This window comes from Arachis hypogaea, chromosome 3 (assembly GCF_003086295.3).
Source record: "Arachis hypogaea cultivar Tifrunner chromosome 3, arahy.Tifrunner.gnm2.J5K5, whole genome shotgun sequence".
NCBI lineage: Eukaryota > Viridiplantae > Streptophyta > Magnoliopsida > Fabales > Fabaceae > Arachis > Arachis hypogaea.
The window spans coordinates 50,574,304-50,575,494 of record NC_092038.1 but is presented as its reverse complement, the minus strand read 5'-3'; the positions used below and the strand labels follow the sequence as shown (position 1 = coordinate 50,575,494).

The following is a 1,191-nucleotide window of genomic DNA, read 5'->3' as shown; positions in this document are numbered from 1 at the left end:
ATGGAGGATCTTGTTTCATTTATGAAACTGAAAGTGGCTTTTGACAGATCAGAAACAATATTGGCTAAATTAGAAGTGTTTTGTTCTGAATTCTCTGTCTGTTGCTGAGAAGATGATGGATATGGCTTGCTATTGCCCAGCCTATTGCGTCCACCATTGTTAAAGCCTTGTTGAGGCTTTTGTTGATCCTTCCAGGAGAAATTTGGGTGATTTCTCCATGATGGGTTATAGGTGTTTCCATAAGGTTCACCCATGTAATTAACCTCTGCCATGGCAGGGTTCTCAGGATTATAAGCTTCTTCAGAAGCTACCTCTCTAGTATTGTTGGATGCATGTTGCAATCCATTCAGATTTTGAGAGATTATGTTGACCTGTTGAGTCAACATTTTGTTCTGAGCCAATATGGCATTCAGAGCATCAATTTCAAGAACTCCTTTCTTTTGAGGTATCCCATTATTCACGGAATTCCTCTCAGAGGTATACATGAACTGGTTGTTTGCAACCATATCAATGAGTTCTTGAGCCTCTTCAGGCGTTTTCTTTAGGTGAATAGATCCACCTGCAGAATGGTCCAATGACATTTTCGAAAATTCAGATAGACCATAATAGAATATATCTAATAGGGTCCATTCTGAAAACATGTCAGATGGACATCTTTTGGTCAACTGCTTGTATCTTTCCCAAGCTTCATAGAGGGATTCACCATCTTTTTGTTTGAAGGTTTGAACATCCACTCTTAGCTTGCTCAGCTTTTGAGGAGGAAAGAATTTATCCAAGAAGGCAGTGACCAGCTTATCCCAGGAGTCCAGGCTATCCTTAGGTTGTGAATCCAACCATATTCTAGCTCTGTCTCTTACAGCAAAAGGGAAAAGCATAAGTTTGTAGACTTCAGGATTAACTCCATTGGTCTTTACAGTCTCACAGATCTGCAAGAACTCAGTCAAAAACTGATAAGGATCTTCAGATGGAAGTCCATAAAACTTGCAGTTTTGTTGCATTAATGCAACTAGTTGAGGCTTAAGCTCAAAGTTATTGGCTCCAATGGCAGGAATGGAGATGCTTCTTCCATCAAACTTGGATGTTGGCTTTGTGAAGTCACCAAGCATTCTCCTTGCATTATTATTATTATTATTTTCGGCTGCCATGTCCTTCTCTTGTTCGAAAATTTCTGAAAGGTTGTTTCTGGATTGT

General features: G+C 39.5%; 1 non-coding gene across 1 annotated transcript; it reads left to right on the top strand.

The window, feature by feature from the left end:
• The first annotated feature begins 639 nt into the window (after window positions 1-639).
• Window positions 640-743, top strand: LOC112793034 (small nucleolar RNA R71). Its single transcript, XR_003197745.1, has one exon. It is a non-coding gene; the product is annotated as a small nucleolar RNA R71 (small nucleolar RNA).
• The last annotated feature ends 448 nt before the right edge of the window (window positions 744-1,191 follow it).